Source organism: Lynx rufus, unplaced genomic scaffold, assembly GCF_022079265.1.
Source record: "Lynx rufus isolate CCGP_SWC_20201006 ecotype Redwood Valley unplaced genomic scaffold, mLynRuf1.p SCAF_5, whole genome shotgun sequence".
Classification (NCBI taxonomy): domain Eukaryota; kingdom Metazoa; phylum Chordata; class Mammalia; order Carnivora; family Felidae; genus Lynx; species Lynx rufus.
The window spans coordinates 43,365,039-43,384,296 of NW_025814867.1; positions in this window are offsets into that span (position 1 = coordinate 43,365,039).

The window sequence follows — 19,258 nt, forward strand, 5'->3', positions numbered from 1 at the left end:
AGAAAGTTCTATTGGATAGTATTCTATTGATAGTACTAACAACAGAGTGGACTCTTCCACTGCTACTTGGTAAGCAATTGTTATGCTCTTTTAAACTTATTTGGAAATTTTAAAGTATTCTTTAAATTCTAATTTTCTCAGTTGCAGGGTATCTGGTATATAGTTCTCGCAGTAACTTTCTCTTTTTCTTATTTATTTGCGAATTAAGATACATGGGATTAAGTATCTTATGTACTCTTCTAAAGTTAGAAGTTCTTGGTTTTCTTAAAAATCGTGAGAAGAGGTACATGTAATTATACTGAACTAATAATATACAGCTGTTGGGTTCTTTACCCGCATCATTGACAACTCCAAGTAAAACAAAACTAGAAAAGATGTAGGGTCATCTTAATGACCCATATTTTTTTTATTCTGTATATTCTGTGAGGTTTGTTTTTCCTGCAGCAATAGATATGTCTCAATTGTACTGACCTAACTACAGCTGACTTCACATATTTTAAGAAATTGGAGAGACAAGAAAAATAAGTATTAGACCACTTATTTCTTTTCTTCTCTTTTTATAGAAATGTACAAGATATTAGAAGTCCCTATTTGTATTTCCAAATTATATGTACCACAGAGAAGAGTAGTTTGTTTTCAGTTTTTAATTAATGTAACCATCCCATTATAGTATATTCTTAAAGTTCTTAGTCACCATTTTTCCACTAATATGATCCCATTATTAAAATGTCAGTCTCAATTACTTTCTAGAAACTTATACCTAGTAGTTCAATTACATTTGGTTCCTGGACTAATGATTGTGTGTTACACAAGGCAAAAAATTAAAAACAACTTTGTCTTTGAGTCATCAAAGCATCAAGGATTTGAAACAGCTATATAACTGTGAGAAAAGCATTTAAATATCCACACTATATTCCCTTTACACATTTAATATTATTTTTCAATAAAAGCATATATAATAGAAATTTGCACCCAGTTTGGAATTATCAAGTATGAATCCTAGAGTTTTAGCAATGAAAAAAGGCAAAGTAAAGGGTAGCCATTTGAGGGGTGGTTCTTTCAATAAACAAAAAAAGGTTTCTTTATAGAGTAACAGGTTTTCTCCAAATAACCTATTATTCACAATATATGTATAGAAACACTGTTCCTAGGCTTGAAAAAAAATAGAACTAGATATGCTTAGCACCTAACTGACTAGGTAGGAGACTCACATTTGGATTACTGTTGCTATTTTTAATAATTAAAAGAGCTCAGGGGTGCCTGGGTGGCTCAGTCGGTTAAGCGTCCAACTTCAGCTCAGGTCATGATCTCACAGCCCGTGAGTTCGAGCCCCACATTGGGCTTTGTCTGACAGCCCAGAGCCTGGAGCCTGCTTCAGATTCTGTGTCTCCCTCTCTCTCTGCCCCTCCCCCACTCACGTTCTGTCTCTCTCTCCTTGAAAAATAAATAAACATTAAAAAAGTTTTTTTTGTAGATAATAATAATTAAAAGAACTCAGGGAATTAGCATGTAAATGTAGAGGCTGTTTTGCTGGCAGGGAGAACTTTGGATTAGTACCAAAAAATTGTCATCCTTCCCCTTCAACTAGTCATTCCTTTTAAGACTTTTAAGATTTAGAGGCACCTGGATGGTTCAGTCAGGGTCCAACTCTTGATTTCGGCTCAGGTCATGATCTCATGGGTTTGTGAGATTTGGCCCCATTTCAGGCTCTGTGCTGTGAGCATGGAGCCTGTTTGGGATTCTCTCTCTCCCTCCCTCTGTGCTCCTCCCTCCCTCGCTCGTTCTCTCTCTCTCTCTCTCTCTCTCTCTCTCTCTCAAAATAAATAAACATTTTTTTTTAAAAAAGGCTTTTAACAAGATTTATAAATATAGGAATTTTTTTTTTTTTAATTTCAGAAGGTGTGGAATATCTTAGAAATGTAATAATACAGCACAGACCTGGTAGAATGTAACCAGTTATCTGGGACTATGTCTTTGGGGCACCTTTCCAGAATTCAAACATATGCTGGGGGCCCTGGGACGACAGGAACAATGTCATATTTCAAGACCAAAATCCAATCAGGAGCAGCCTTCCTCCTCCTCTCATCCAGGCAAGGCCAAAATACTTCTATACACAGTATGGGTCACTACAGAAAGCAAACAGAGCTGCTGTAGATAAAACCAGGCAGTGGGTAGAGGCTGTCTCTTGACATAGACCCTGAACCTTGGCTCCTCAGCAATGTTCCCAAGTCAAAGAGGAAGAACAAGATAGGCATTTCACTGCTTCTGGTCCCTCTAGTATGGTCAGTGTCCAGAGCAGGAGGATAAAACAATTGTCTCAGCGATGTAAAGCCAGAAGTCCAACCCGTTTTGGCAATGTGAAAGCAATGCAAATTCAAGTGGGTAATGACAACAGCTTCTTATGTGATACATATAACACTAATGGACCAGACGTACTTTATTCATCTCTAAACCAATGAATGCTAGTCTTCATTTTACATAGAACATGTTTATCTGTATACAGCTGAACAATTAAGGAGCTTTGGAAACGGCCCTATTTGTGAGAAGTACTGCCCACAGCACATCAGCTTGATTTGGGATAACTGAAGTAGTAGTAAGCAACCCCTGGATTTCTGCTAGAATGTAAACTTAATTAGATGGGTGAGTTAGACAGAACATGCCATCTGAATTAAAGAGTAAGAAATACAATATGTACCAAATAAGTGAAGGAAGATTCATAATTATGAATAAAACAATAAATGTCAATAACTTAAAAATTTTTATTTTAGGGGCGCCTGGGTGGCTCAGTCAGTTAAGCGTCCTACTTTGGTTCAGGTCATGATCTCGCTCTTCCCGAGTTTGAATCCCACATTGGGATCTGTACTGACAGCTCAGAGCCTGGAGCCTGCTTCAGATTCTGGGTCTCCCTCTCTCTGCTCCTCCCCCACTCACACACTCTCTGTCTCTCACGCTCTCAAAAATAAATAAATATTTTTAAAAAATTTATTTTAGCTTAAGATATATGACAAGTTTAACAGACCTAATTTAACATCTTAAAAGGAAGAGATCTATGTAACCTATTTGATGATTTTTATCTTCTTAGGAATATGTCTGACATCTTTAATTTTCACATTTTATCAATTTTTTTTTCTGTTTTTATTTTCTATGGTGTCACTATCCATCAACCCATATTGGTTAAGTTTATATAAATATACATATACATATATATATATATATTTTTAGATATAGATAGATAGATATAAAGATCCCAAGAGAAACTAATTCTGCAGTCCTCCTCAGCAATTCATTCTGCCAATTAAGAACCCTTAAGCTAAATAGAATAATTCATTTCACAGGAAACTTTTATTCAATATGTATAATTAGTTTTAGTTAACTTTATTAATGAAATGTCGCAAATCAATTAGGTTTGCAATAATCAGATGCTGAGGACCCAAGAGGGGCCATATCTCTCACAAGAGGGGAAGGTGATACACAATTTAGTTGGGAAGCAAATGTAATTAGATTTGATCAGTTGAGTATTTCTGTCCTGATGTGGAGTCAGGCACATACCCAAACCTGAATATATAGTTAAAACGCAGTTCAAAAACAGTGTGACTTAGAAAATGTCTTCATGGTCCTGTCAGCCACATACTGACAGCTGAAGTGGGCCTTTGAAACCACAGGTAGATACATTTCCTTCAGGCAGTGCTGTGTTTTAAATTTCTCTTTCAAATCCAAATGCCTTTAAGTAGGACAGTATATAAACTCTCTTCTTTATCACAGACCCCATCATTCCCCGATAGGGTGCTTCACACATTTATTTAACTGCCCAAATCCTGATGACATTTCAGTTTACAACTATTGTGATCTTACATATTATTGAATGGGTATTGGTTAATCGTAAAGTTTCTTTCCTCTGACTCTAAAATAAAAATATCAGGGGCTCAGTCGGTTAAGCATCCTATTTTGGCTCAGGTCACGATCTTAGTTTGTGGGTTTGAGCCCTGTGTTGGGCTCTGTGCTGACAGCTCAGAGCCTGGAGCCTGCCTTGGATTCTGTGTCTTCCTCTCTCTGCCCCTCCCCTGTTAGTGCTCTGTCTCTGTCTCTCTCTCTAAAAAAAAAAAAAAAAAAAAAAAAAAAAAAAAAAAAACATTAAAAAAAATTTAAATAAAATAAAAATATCAAATGTCATGACCATAAGAATCCTTCTGAATGAGAATTAATTAAATATAAGTTATTCCTATTTAGGGTTGCAGTTTGCAACATAATCTGCTGTGATTCATTTAATAAGTAGTTTTGTTGGATACCCACGTGCCAGTCCCTGTTCTCAGCCCTGAGGACAAAGTGTGAACAGCAGACAAAAACCCCTGGCCTCACAGAACTTACATTCTAGTGCATGTACACAGAAAAACAATCAAGTAAAATATGCAATATGTTGCATAAAATGGAGACTAGAGCTAGAAATGAGAGGGGAAAGTGCAGTTTTAAAAGGGTATTTAGAGAAGGCCTCCTTAGTAAGAAGGAAGGAACTCTATGGACATCTGGGGAAGGACTCTTCTACTCAGAAGCAAAGCATAAAGCAAAAGCAAAGGCCCTTGGCAGTACGACACCAGCAAATTCAAGGCACAGCAAATACGCCAATATTCTTAGAAACCACAAAAGAAGAATGGATAACAAAAGGGAGATCAAGTTATCAAAGGCTAGTAGGACTAATAGGTAAAAACTGGAGACATTAAGAATGGATGCTACAAGAGAAGAAACAAATGATTAAACCTAAATGGTTTAAAGACTTAACATACTTTGAAATGTAGTAAAATGTTTCCAAAATTGAAGATTTTAATCTTAAAAGAAGTCAGGTCTATGATTCAATCCCCAGTGGATGGTTCTATGGCTATAAAACTCTAAATATTAAAATCCTGTATTTAATGTCACTTCCTCCTGGACACCCAAATGATACGTTTGGGGCCTTTGGTATACTCCAAAAATGCTTTGCCTATCACTAACCTGTAATCCATTGTCTCTGAAAGTAAAACTCCTCAAGCAATAAAGAGTTGGGGCTACACAACATTGCCATTAGATTATTTTTTGTAAAAGCTCTGCATTCTTAGACAAACAAATATTCCAGTGAACTTAACACCAGTGAACTTAACAAGTCCTAGGGATACTACCAAATGTAAAATGATTTCATATATTGATTATCCCATTTCAGCTATTTTATCTTCAAGTCCAACAAAAAGAAAACTCTAAATAAAAAGATACATTTGGGATTGTAAATGTGACATTAGTCTACATATAACTAGGTATGAAATTATCTAATGGAAAAATTTCTAATTCAACCAACCTTAAACATGTAAGATCATCTGAATGAGAAGCAATGATCCTGACTTTGCATTATATTTTAGTGGTATTGTTTGCTCATAATCCCCATGCTTTTTTCCTGTCCGGCTATTCTTCAAGATTTCCTAATGAACATTAGGGAACAAGTGTATTTAACAATCTGTATTTGCAGGTTGGAAACAAGAAAATGAAGACTAATAGTTTCTTTCCTGCTAATTTGATTTTCTACAGCTCCTCTCCTACCAGCATAGGCAAAGGACTTAGTTACTATTTCTAGCAGATGAAGCCAAGGAAGAGACAAGCATCTCTGATGTCACGCTTCTCCCAAATGGGCCAGCTGCTCTATAGGTCTCCATTAGAGACTTCCCCAAGAGTAATAAATTAAAGTGATCATGACCAGAATGAGAAAAAAAAAAAAAATGCAACTTCCTTTATTCTAAAAAAGCAGTACTCAATGGCTGGTTAACAACGCTACAGTGAATGTTTTTGTATATTCTCCTGCACATGTGGAGAGTTTTAATGTACTCAGAAGTGGAAATGATGATTTGATTTCCAAAGTGGCGGTAACTTCAGGAGATTCCTGGAAATGGGGTGGTGCTGAGTTGACAGAAAGATATGGGGGTTCAGCCCTTAACTGCTGATGTGTGGCTGGCTCTCTAAACTGAAATATGATCCAAAAAGAACTTCTGGTATAATTTCAGGTCCTAAGGCTAGTTAATAGTACAAATAGTTATTTATTTATAACAGTACAGGAATTTATTTCCCAGTACCCCTCGTGTCAATGACATCCCATAAAATCAGCCTGGCAAGGAACTAGAACATGTTAAGAATATCCAATACATAACTTTAAATGAGAGGTTTTCCTTTTCTCACACAAAAACATGAAAGTCAGTTTGAACTGATGTGGACTTCTGCCCAGGTGAGTGCCTCTGATTTCAGAAAGCATGTACCTCTTTTGTAACTCCAGTGTGTCCTTGGAAATCGCTGCATAAAGGCCAAACTGCCAAGTCTAGTCCTTTGCTGAGAAAAACCTTTTCAGTTGTATGTCAGTAGCTGGTCTTTGTTCTCTTCAGCACTCATTGCAAAATACAGCAATTCTAATTCTAAATCCCAATAGTATTGGGAAGACAAGTTGAGTTAAAATAATGCCTGTAATTTAATCAGTATTCGGTCCCTAATAAAAAGCTAGTTAGTCACAGCTTCCATCAAATCCCTCTCCCACAGATTTCTCTCCTGAAAGGAGATACTTACTATACAGCATTTAGGGGAAAACAAAGTTTCCTCAATTGCTAGGGCCAGAATAATGAAAGGTTTGAAAATAGTATTTTAAGCACCATCATGTTTTTCCTTTCCATTCCCTGAGGTTGAACAGATTCTTAATTTCAGTTTTCTAACTTCCCTGAAAATAATTCCTGTCTCTAGTTAACTATTGTTTCAATGCAGTATTTAATCTTCTAAATCTGGTAGGCTCACAAATTTAAGTCATCATCCAGATCAGAAAAAGTAAAACTTAAAGAATCTAAATGACAAATCTTCTCACTCAAAAAAGTAAAAAAAAAAAAAAAAAAAAAAAAAAAGTCTCAAATTCAGGAATGAATCATCCTTGAAATACTCCCAACTTGCAGTTTAGTTTTATCGGTGAAAACTTTGGGAGACCAGTTTGGGGAAGCAACCATGCCAGGTACTATTTCATGTACATAATCTTACTTCTCACAGCAACACTTAAGAGATAACTATGATTGTTGCCATAGTATTATATTGCTATTTTATAAATGTGGACCCAAAGAAGCAGAGAAAATAATAGTTAACATCCATTAACTGGACACTTACTGGATCAGGCACTGGGTCACTCACTTCATCCGCATTTTGTTACTTAATCCGCCAACAAACAAACCCCATAGGCCAGGTGGTCTTATTGGCTTCATTTCTTCACAGACACTGAGCCTAAGGGGCCCGCTTTGCTAACCAATGTCAGGAACAGAACTGGAATTTGGGACTGACTCCAACACCCTGGTTCTGACCATTTTTTTTCCAGATGTAACTCATCAAATTCTCCAGAGGCTGAGTTCTTCCTGCTGTTGCTTTTAATTAACTGCTACACCATCGGCACTTTTTTTACATATATGTATATAAGTGAACACCGTGTCAATATTTGTTTATAGTGATACCAGGTGCCTGTTTAAGCTAGCATCATATTGAATAGGAGAGTCCAAAGCTCTGACAGGAATGCTGAAGACAAGGTAAAGCAGATATTTTTCTGTCACATTTCAGTGAGGAAATTAATTGTGAATTCACATGCCACCAGCCATACACAGAAATGCAACAGGAAATGAAGAAAAATTTAACTACTTTAAATAATGTGGTCTGTAGTACAAATGAGTGCTCTGTGAATTAGATTCCTTCTGCTATAGAATCGATCATTTGAATTATGTTGGCAAGCAGGGTAAGACATTACTAAAATTATCCTTGAATCCTAGCTTTGAGATCTATGTAAGACACTAGGCAATTTGCCTAAGAATACACAGAAAATACTTTTTAAAAGGATTGGGATGGGTTATTTCCCTCTCTGTTAAATATTAGCCTTTGAAATGAACCCAGCTGATCTGCTAAATAACACTTGCAAATTGTTGTGTTTTAATAAAGTGACAGACTGAGAGAGAAGCCACACTAGACCTGCTTATGCTTCTGGAAGCAGTGCAGGCCAGGAACATTATGCAATAATGCCTTTTAAAAGAAGGGAGCCTCTTAGCATTACACCTTGCCTGGCAACAAATGTAGCCACTTACTCCAAATGTAGACATAATTAGAAGCTATGAAAATCTAGCATCAGAATCCCAAACCCCTGGTGCAATACACTGTAAATTACAGCTTTTATGTCTGTAATATTTTCAACCACTCCATTTAAATATGTGAATATATGAATGCGCTCTGTTTCAGGAGGCCTGTTCTATGAGGCTATGGAAAGGTTTTACTATTATTAATCAGGTGTCTTGTAAACAGGACGCCTCATTTTTAGATTTCTGGAAGGTTCAGAGCCTGTACTGCTACTGGCAGAGGGCAGACCCAAATGGGCTATTCTAGTGAAAATCCCTGGGTAAACATGGAACACAGTGAAAACCTGGGGGACCCAATCTGCACTAGGTACCACTAACAGTCATCACCTCTATTACAGCTTGAACCATGCAAACCCAGGCTGATGTGTTAGTTTAGAAGATTGCAGCAGAACTTTATCAAGTAAGTCTGAAAGAACATTAATTCTTCATCTAATCTCGGGTGACCAATAAAAGAAAATCTTATTTTCAAAACCTTCATAAAAGATGCAAAATCAGTGTCTTAAATCTGAGAATAACTTTTGTTGAAAGAGAAAAATAAATGCTTTAAAATTTAAAGTTACAAAACACAGACATCTTCAAATAAATCAGGGAAACTATTTTGCAGAAAATAAATGGTGTTTCTCTGATTTGTGACTGGCCATGGAGTTCTGAGTTTCAGAGTATGAAGGTGTGCTCAGCTGTCTATTAGAAATAGCGGGGGAGACTCAATACCCTTCCAAATGGAAGGGTTCCTATTAGGTTTTCCCCTTCATTTCCTAAAATGTTGTGATTTTTTAATTCCCAGGTGTTATGTCTTAAAAAGATTTTAAAGTTTAAAAAATAGAAACATATACTGAAATTGAGAACTGAACTGTTCAGCCAGTTGGGTATGATTTTTTAAATAGGTAATACAGACCTCTAGTGGTTGAATAGTTTGAAAGCCTCTGCAAGGAAAGGAAATTGCAAGGCAAGTGCAGGCATTTTGAGGAGAAAACAAACAGCTGGTAGGTAAAATTACTCATGAAATTCATATATTTCACACAAACAATAAAAAGGTAAGCATAGCTCCAGGGAAACGTGAGGCACCTTCCATCCTTATCGGTGCTCCTTGGTTCTCCTAAAATAAGCAAGGACCTTCCCACCAAAGTCCCAGCAAGAAGTCTGGATTGGTATTGATTTTCCTCTAAAAGATTAACATACAATTCATTTCTTATATGAATGGCCCTGACAGATATTTGTGTCATGTGAAAAAGATTTCTTTTCCTTGTACACAGTTTTGCTCACTGGGACTCTTCTTCCTCTAAAGTTCCCATGAAAATGCAAGAAACCCTCACACAGCTGAAACTTACCTTGAGATGTTCCCAGGTCTCTTCAAGGGCAGCCACACTCCACTGGAATGGGCTCACTGATTGGGGTGCTCTCCAGTCTACATGAAGGGCAAAGTACTGGACCCATGCACAAGCTTAAAGGATTATTAAATGTCCCTCTAGACTAGGTTTCTCAAACTTGAATAAATGCACAAATCACCTGCAGAATCTTGTTGAAATGCAGATTCTGGCTCAGTAGGGGTGGATGGAACCTGAGACTGCTTTCCTAGTGAACTCCCAGTGGTGCTAATGTGGCTCATCCAGAACTATCCTGGGAGTAGCAAGGAGACTTTGTAACATCTCTCTTTATTTTTTTTAATTATAGTTTTTATTTTTACTGATGCTTTATCTTTTTTTTACTTTAATGGCATCTGTTAAAAATTAATTTTTGAATTTATAAAACTTTTTAAAGTTCTCTTTCACTTGACTATGTACAATTATCACTGGGAACCTGTTACTCAAGTTTCATAAAGATGATCATACATTTTAAAAATGGATTCCGTGTCATCTGTTTAGCTCAGTTGGTTCGTGGTGGTTATGGGCACCTTTCTAAGCACTGGTAGTCACTGGGCACATGTAGCCACAGTTAAATATCTGATTAGCTATATTGGGACAGTGGGTGAGATCAGGTTTTGTGCGTGTTGAAAAACTACTAAGGGCCCAACGTAATATCTAGATCATAAAATCAGGCAGAAAAAAAAGCACAAGCTGAAACCATAAGAGTCAACAGATCAGAGCAGAAAACAGGAAAATATATTTTTCAGACAGAATGTATTATAATTCCATCATCTAAATAACTTCCTATTATAGCATGTTGTCAACCTTAATTTTGAAATCCATAATTTTAGAACTTATGTCACAGAGTAGTCTTTAAAAGCCTCTTGCAAACTTTTAACATCTAGTTTCAAATCAAAAATAATATACTAACAAGCCATAGCATGGAGGGAGTACATAAATTATCATCATTGCCCTGCATGAACAGTAATTCACAGGTTTGGCTCAGACATGACTTAGAAGAAATAATTAACTATGTACAGTACTTAACGGTAAAAAAAGTAATTAATCTAGCTGCCTCATACTGGTTTGGCCTAAATAAACATGCAATAAAGAAAACCATACAATTTTATTATTTCCTCACATTACTTTACTGAGTTGGAATTTTAATATGTCAGAAAAAGATATCTTTTCTTTAAAAAAAATCACTTTCTTTTCAAATGTCAACGTACTGATCATAAGCTGAATGAGTTCTACATATTTATAATTGTGGGCAGATGTTCTCAATTTATAGTTATGCATTTTACTTCACAGGAATTTGGTGATTACTTTAATGTGAAATAAGAAAAAAAATCAATTTTTTAACCACAAATTACACAGACTCTCTTAATGGTACTATAATTATATGGTGGTGTAGTTTTGGCAAAATGTTTCAGATAAACCTGTTTTTTGACCCATGGGTTCTCAGAGGAGACATGTTGCCTTTTGGCCTTTAGACCCCTTACCAGTAGGTCTGCAAGATAAAGGGCAGGGTCATTAAGTTGGAGTGAGGGCAAAAAATAAGGCAAGTGTTCGGGCAAGAGAAAAAGGTTCAGGTGATTTGTGCTAGAGAGAAAGTTCATCCCACTGAGGTGTTTTTTTGCTTTGTTTTGTTTTTTAAGTTCACTTTCAGTGTATGGATAGATACTCCTTTGCCTAATCTCATAGACTATGACATATTCTCCCCTATAGAATTCCATTGGTTAATCATTATATTATTATCGTCATGTCATAAATAGACAAAGAAGAGGAAGAGGTTGAGCATTCTTCCAAAATCAAATAGCATACAAGATGTAGGGTCAAAACTCAAACCCAGAAACTTCTGCTTCCAATCAAGATAGAGTAACAGAGACTTATCTTCTTACCTAAAACTACAACTAGATAGATAGATAGATAGATAGATGATAGAGTCTAACAGACACACATATATATGAAACAATGGTATGTGTGTGTATATGTGTGTGTGTATATATATTATATGTAATATATGCATACATATATTATATGTAATATATGTGTATATATATTATATGTAATATATGTATACATATATATGTATATACATTGCATATTATATATATATACGTGTGTGTGTATATATATGTATATATGTGTGTATATATATACATATATATATGTATATATATATATGAAACAATATATGAGAAACAATGGTTTCCAAGACAGTATACATCAGGCAACAAAGGGCAGTAATCTCTGAGGGATGAGAAACAAATGAAATAAAACCTATGATTGTCCGAGCTCACTACCTGGGGGTAGTTTCCAGCCATGGCACAAAGAAGAATTAAGAAGGAGCTCCCAGGTCTCCCTGAGTTGAGGAGATGGAACTGGGAGTCCAGAGAGGTAAGGAGCTAGAGTTCACAGGGCAGAGCACCAGAGAGTAGAGAGCTTTGCAAAGGAAGAGCCCGATAATCTGCAAAGTATCCCCCTTGCATTTCAGCGCATATGTATAATTCATGGGGCATCGGGTAGTATACTCAGAAGGGTTTTTTGCCTCCAGAATAAGAAAAAAAAAAAATGGCCCTAGACTAGATGCTGCTCTGGTCCCACCTGACAAAGCATAAAAGCCAGATCTGAGGGAATCAAACTGTTTGCGAGTAATTTAACTACTTCCCAGACCAAAGATGGAAAATTTTAATAAGATACAAAACGTCCAATAACCAACGAGGCAAAATTCACAGTGTTTAGCATCCCATTCAAAAATTACCAGGCAAGCAAAGAAGCAGGAAAGTACAATCCATAAAGAGAAAAAAATCAATCCATGGAAACAGACTCAGTAATGATACAGATGATAGAATTAGTGCACAAGGATATTAAGTGGTTATTATAACTGTACTTCATATGTTCAAGAAGCTAGAGGAAAGTTTGAACACCAAAGGTAGAGACATGGAAGAGATAAAAAAGACAGCAGTTGCATTTCTGGAGATGAAAACTACAGTATCTCAGACGAAAACACACATCAAGACTCAAGATACTAAGATGTTCCTTCCACTGTACCCACAATACTCTTTCCTGGACCCTGAGTTTGATCCCAGCAGCCTAATACTGAATGCTTGCTTATTTACTAAAATTCTTAGGTGAATGTTTCCTTTAAGAAGTGATTACCAGCTAAAGACAGCAGCATTCCTGAAGGCATAGAGCCTTCATGGGCCTTGTGGCCCTTTCCTGCCTCACTTTGATCCCCCTACCTCCCTGCCTGTCTCTGCCTGTGGAGCAAATTCCACTACCTTCCAGGGACTGCTACTCCTTCATTCTAGCAAAGAGATTTATCAAAAAAATGACTGCTAACAGCCCTTAGCATGACATCTCCTGAGTTATAAGGAAGTTTACATTATCAGACCAACATTTTCTATATTTGTTTTCTGTCTTACCTTGAAAACTATATAGTTTGAAAAAGCATGAAGTTTGATCTTTTCACACAAAATAAAATTAAAACACAGGTTAGTATTTTTCCAACTTCTCACTCTACCCATCTAAGGTCTTATGTATAAAATCACAAACTGTGTTCTTCCAGCTAACCAAGCAATTACCCAAAATGCACATGCTGTCCTTTTATTACAGAATGCAAAACATGCTCACGAGAACTAAACTACTTTTCCAACAAAAGTGAAAAATCAGCTTGTCCAGGAAGTTATATTAGGGCTAGAAGCCAAAGAAATGTATCTTCTAGCCAAGTGTTACCATTCACCAGAAATACTCCATGTTCATTATTAATCCTGTATAACTCCCTCAGTCAATGCCAGATATATTCTTTTTATGTACTTTTTGTATGTATTTTTAAACCTGTATTGAATTAATTTAGAAAATATATTAGTATCAAAAACATAAATGTGTAGGGGCGCCTGGGTGGCTCGGTCGGTTAAGCGTCTGACTTCAGCTCAGGTCATGATCTCACAGTTCGTGAGTTCAAGCCCTGCTAGGGCTCTGTGCTGACACCTCAGAGCCCGGAGCCTGCTTCAGATTCTGTCTCCCTCTCTCTCTCCCCCTCCTCTGCTCATGCTCTCTCTCTCAAAAAATAAATAAACATTAAAACCACACATACACCCAGTGTGTAGATAATTCCACGCTTGGAGCATCACAGTTCACTTTAGAAACACTTTACTTGACAATGAAGATAAATATTTTTCAGCACTTATTAAAAATATTTTAAAATTTAACCTCATTACTAGTTATGTAACCAGGGTCATTAGGTCAATATGGCTCTATGAAATAACATCAGTCCTTTTCATTATTGATCATCCTTTTGGTACTAGATGATATTTTTTTGAATAAATGTCAAAGTAATATGCAAGAATACCCAAACAGCACAGATTCAATGTTGTATTCACCCATCTGGAGACATCACTTTGGCAAAATGCACCAACAGCTCTAAAAGGCTAATAGTACCTTAAACAATATGGAACAATTAAAAGGGAAAAATAAGTTTCTGTCTGGAACAGTGTAGCAGGTAGTGACATCTAGACATTCCGAGACAGCTCGCATACTCTGAGCTGGACTACCCTCCTGCACACCCAGGTGGGGCAGCCTGGCTGCAAGAGAGCAAGGATGAACAATAACCTCAGCCCATCGCATCTCTGTTTTCCCACTATCTCTCATTCCTCCATCACAGATTGTTGTTGAATGTGGAAATGGAAGGGGGGATTTCTAAAAGAGGTATGCTTCAAATATTTAGTGTAATATAAAAACACTGAAATATGGGGGTCTGCAGAATCTTGCTGGTGGTTGGAATCTGTTTACTCAGTTGTAAAATTAAGTAGTTGGCCTGGATCCTAGGTTATAAATTGACAGCCCTTGGACCCAACTTGATCTGCAAAAGAGTTCTATTTAGTTCTACAGTGCTGCTATTATTATTATTATTACTACTACTACTACTACTAATTATCATTATTTGCATTAACTGAAAACATTTCAAAATAGGAGATTTCAAATAAAATTTGAAATTTCCAGCTTCATCTTTTTAAAAAATCGGCTTGCATCTCCCCATATCATAATTAGCATAAGTGGCTACACCTGAGAAGTGAGGCTCCCCAACCCCCACCTCCTCTGAGAAAAAGGAAGGATCCTCCATTCACCAACATGACTGCTTCACTCAACTCTGTTATTCCCAGCCCCTGTAAGTATTTGCATATGTGAACCTTGGAGCATGTAATTTCTAGAGACTATTCCAGCAATAAAATGTTATGAATCTCTGACTTAAGTTGTTTCAATAAAAGCAAGACTGTAGATAATAACAGTTCAACTACATTATAGGTGAAAATAGACTTGGCTTGAAGAACCTGACAACAAAAACACCATTTAGAGTATAGTAATTGTGCATTTTTACAGGGACAAAGGGCATACATATATATTTTTCTGTATTTTCTGTATTTTTCTGAAGAAGAAAAGGAATAAATATGACTTATCAATTTCCTTCTATAGCAGAAATTTCTGTGACTTTCTGATCCACATTGAGATAAAGCTGCTGAAAGACCACAGCAGAATGACTTTTTATGTAAAGAGAACATTTTGATTTGTTGGTATAAGGTATAACATAAATCGTGTAGTTTATCTAGACAATGGCTTTAAACTGATCACTGACCTGTGTACAGCTATGCCTACTGAAACAGACTGATTTCTAAACACTTCCTTTGAATTAGATGTCTTCATATCAATATAACCAAAATTATTAGCACATTACGTTATTCTCACAAAGTTCTAATGAACTTCACAAATCTGCCTGCTCTATTCTGAGTACAAAATATTTAGCCTAATTTGTTTTTCCATATTTTATATAGTAATAAAGTAATACCAAAAATGTTATTACCAGAAACAATAGTGTTGTATAATTATTAGAAAGTGAATCTCATGCAATCATATTAAAGAACAACAATTACCACATGTTAAGTCAGATAATTCAAGGAAGAGACTTATATGAATACTAGGGGAGTTGCTGGCAAAGAAATTTTTTTCTCTGAATTCTTCATTTTGAGGAAAAATTTTCCCATTTAATTAGTTGAGGTTTGATTCACCAACCAAAGGTCTATAGTGTGATATTTTTTCCTCCTCCAACTTAAAGTAATGTTAAAATCATCTGCCCTTCAGATGTTCATACTTTCACTTCTTTTAAAAACTGGGTCCTTCCTGGGTCCTTTATATTGCTTTATGGTATTAATAACAGATTGTATCACCATATCGTATTGTATGGACAGGACTCCTCACATCATTCCAATCTGCTTCTTGGCTATGTGTAATAACCATAGGTTATGTGACAAATTACACATATGTAAAGTAGAATTTTATGGGGTAATTTACTTAGTGTGGGGACATATGAATATATATTGAGAATATAAATAATGGTAACAAGAGATAACATTTACTGTTTACTATATGGGAATCTTCCACCCCACCCCACCCCGCCATGTTTTATTTAATCCTCGCAATAACAGTATATACTAAGTTTTTATCCCATTTTAAAGATGAGAAGACTAAAGCTCAAAGAGGGTAAGTATTTTAACCATTTACATGATTAGTCAGAGGTGAAGCCAAGATCTTAACTGACTTTGTGACTGCAGAGCTTCTGGGTTATTTTCTATGGTGCTTGATAGCCAACAGACTCTGCTAAAGTTAATGCTTCCTTTTAAAATTCTAAATGTTGAATATATGCCTCTTGATATAACCATTAGCTTTCCACTTCAGTCATGTGTTAAACTTGTTTTTACTGTATCTAGTCTATTCATAATGAATGAGTATGATATACTGTGTTTTGAGGAAATTATGTTAAACATATCATCTTAACAACATTCTTCCGAGGGGAGCCTGGGTGGCGCAGTCGGTTAAGCGTCCAACTTCAGCCAGGTCACGATCTCGCAGTCCGTGAGTTCGAGCCCCGCGTCAGGCTCTGGGCTGATGGCTCAGAGCCTGGAGCCTATTTCCGATTCTGTGTCTCCCTCTCTCTCTGCCCCTCCCCCGTTCATGCTCTGTCTCTCTCTGTCCCAAAAATAAATAAACGTTGAAAAAAAAAATTTTTTTTTTAAATAAAAAAAAAAAACAACATTCTTCCGAGGGCAAGGTAGAGGCTTTATGGTCTCATTCCCATTTGTCAGATCAACGTTGAATGAAGGTTTAATAATTTGCCTGAGGTCTCAATTTCTAGAGAGACAAAGAAAAAGCCTCCAAATCCCCTACCCCCAGTTCTAGATTAGTGTTTGTACTAAGTCTTTTTTTACCCTTGCTAAATCCTGCAATCATCTGATTTCTACTCTTCAACTGCTTAAATTATGTTGCTTTTTCACTTATGGCTTTTGGTTATATGTATTATTAAGATCTGACATTAGCATTTGCTATCATTTCACTCATAATTCTGAATGTTTCCATCTGATTGTTTATTTTTGTACTTTGTTGGGTTTTTTTTATTTACTTTACCCCAATTATCCAGGAAAGGCCTACATCTTTTTAAAGCTCTGATGTTCTCAATGAAAAGACCTTCTAAATGACCTTGTTTGTCTCCCATGGAGTTGCATATCACAACTTCAAATGCCTCACTAAAATGTTACCCGTTTGGCATCAGTATACAGAAAAGGCTGCACTCTGTGATAAGAAGTACAGTGGTGTTTTCCTAGTGAGAGAATAGAGTTCTTCATGGGAAAAGGGGGCAATATAATTTCCTCAGATTTAGCTGGTATTTCAAACACAATGGTACTTGTCTTCTAGAACTAGCCTATAAGGAGTTTGTAGAGACAATACCACATGAACCAATAATTAAATTCTGGTCATGGGACTCTATCAATATTACTCCTTTAGAAATCCTTTTTCCAGAAATGTTCTTCTTTGGCTACAAAAACAATTACTTAGTGCCATTATGGATCAGAAAAGCAGTTGGGTAGAGGAGGCAAGTAAGAGAGACAAACTAAGTAACTGAAACTCTCGGGTTGCCAAACTTGCACACTATGGCTTGTAACTAATGGTATGTTCATCCTCTCTCACAAAAATGAGTGTACTTGTTTTATTCTAATGAGAGCCTCGATGACAGACTACACTTAATATGTTATTCTGCAGGGGGGAGAAAAGCCCTCATGTGAATATAAAGTTAAATTTCCATTTAAATATTGCAGTCAGTTTAGAACCTAACACTGCAGATTGACTCTGGCCCTGTCAGATTCCCAGCAGTGTCTATGGCAGTGATGCCACCAGAGGGCAGGGTTTGACTTCCAGACATGGTGGCTTCCTATTTCTAGAAGCAACTTTGGGGCCGCTACAATAGCCATCAAACCCGTTAAAGACCTTATAACGAATCCAAGCTCAAATTCTCTTTTCTGGTGCAGAATCCTAGAGTTCTGGAAAATGCTTAGAGAGGGTAATTTCTAGAATGATCTGACACAACAAATATTTAGTCAACTCGCAGTTTCAGAGCTCCTACTAAGTACTCAACATGGTCTTGGATATCTGAAGGTTACTCAACAGGATTTTATCTTTTGATCTGTAGTTTCCCTGGGATGATATGAATATAATACACGAAAAAAGCACTACCAATATAGTATACAGTTAACTTATGCCATAAAAGACAAGAACTACAGATTATCAAGAATTAAAAAAAAAAAAAAGTAGGGACTAGAATAAGGTTTCTCAAGCAGCACAATTAACATCTTAGACCAGATAATTTTTTGTTGTGGGGTCATGCGTCGTGCCTTGTAAGATGAGTAGCAGTATCTCATCTAAGCAGTTACTAAATGCAAGTAACGTTGTCCCCTCCCAACTCCCCCCTGTTGTAAGAACCAAAAGTGTCTCCAGACATTGCCAAATGTCCCTGGAGGGAAAAATTATCCCCCATTGAGAAGCATTGAACTAGAATATGAAATGATGACCTTACCCCTCAAAAAAATAACTGAACCTTGAAACTTTAAAATCTCAAAAATACAGATTCTATTTTTGATAAAAAAGGACCTGTTCTCTAAGCCTCAGTTTCCTCATCTGAAGAATGGGAATAATTGTGCTTATCCTCATAGGCCTTGTGGTAGTTTGTTATGTTTACCTTAATAAAATACCACAGATTGGGTGGCTTCAACTACAGAAATTTACTTTCTCATGGTTCTGGAAGCTAAAAGTTCAAGATCAAGGTGCTGGCAGGGTTGGTTTCTGGTGAGACCTCTCTCCCTCCCTTGCAGATAGCCACCTTCTCATTAACCTCACATAGCTTCTGCTCTGTGCAAGCACATTCCTGATGTGTTCTTCCTCTTATGAAGACACCTGTCACATTGGATTAGGGCCCCAACCTCATGACCTCATTTACCCATAATTACATCTATATCTATTACAGTCGCATTGGGTACTATGGCTTTTGAAAGGATACAATCCAGTCCATAACAGGGTTCTTGCAGATATGAAAGCAATTATCACAATGCTTGGCACATAATAAACATTCAATTAATCACAACTCATAAATATTACTAATGTTAGTACTAAGCCACTTTTATAAGTCCTCTTTGTGAAACAGATACCAGTAAAATCCTAGAGGAGCATAAAACAACTGTACATTAAATAAGCTTATTTGAACTCTTGTGTGTCACTTTGTGCTGAAGTTATGTAACTGAAAAGTTGAAACTGACATTTTCCCCCACTGACACAGCTAATCACTTAATGGGTGCTCTGTCTTCCTTTATGCGAAGGTCAAAGGGCAGTAGCTCTTGCATCCCCAGCATCTGATGAGTAATTAATGTTCCAGAAACAAACTTG